Source organism: Centrocercus urophasianus, unplaced genomic scaffold, assembly GCF_019232065.1.
Source record: "Centrocercus urophasianus isolate 14NV4802_14NV808 unplaced genomic scaffold, USGS_Curo_1.0 seq_27, whole genome shotgun sequence".
In the NCBI taxonomy this organism is placed as follows: domain Eukaryota; kingdom Metazoa; phylum Chordata; class Aves; order Galliformes; family Phasianidae; genus Centrocercus; species Centrocercus urophasianus.
In genome coordinates, this window is record NW_024884833.1 from 9,105,637 (window position 1) to 9,105,946 (window position 310).

Below are 310 nucleotides of genomic sequence, written 5' to 3' on the forward strand. Positions count from 1 at the left end.
TCGCAGGATGCGGCTCTCAGAGCGCTGATCGCCCTTCAGGAGCGCACGGCTCCGTACGGGCGGCGGCTTCTCCTGCCGCACCGAGGGGCTCCTTCAGGCCTCTCCTACTGCTGCACCGCGGGCTCCTCGTGTCTGCGTGTGGAGATTTGCCCTGCGTGTTTCCCACGGGCTGCAGAGAAGGGCCTGCTCCACGGTGGGCCTCCCTCGGGCTGCAGGGAAGTGCTGCTCTGTGCCTGGAGCACCTCCAGCCCTCCCTGACCTTGGGGGCACAGTTTAAAGTCAGATAACTCATCAGTGCATTACAGCAAAA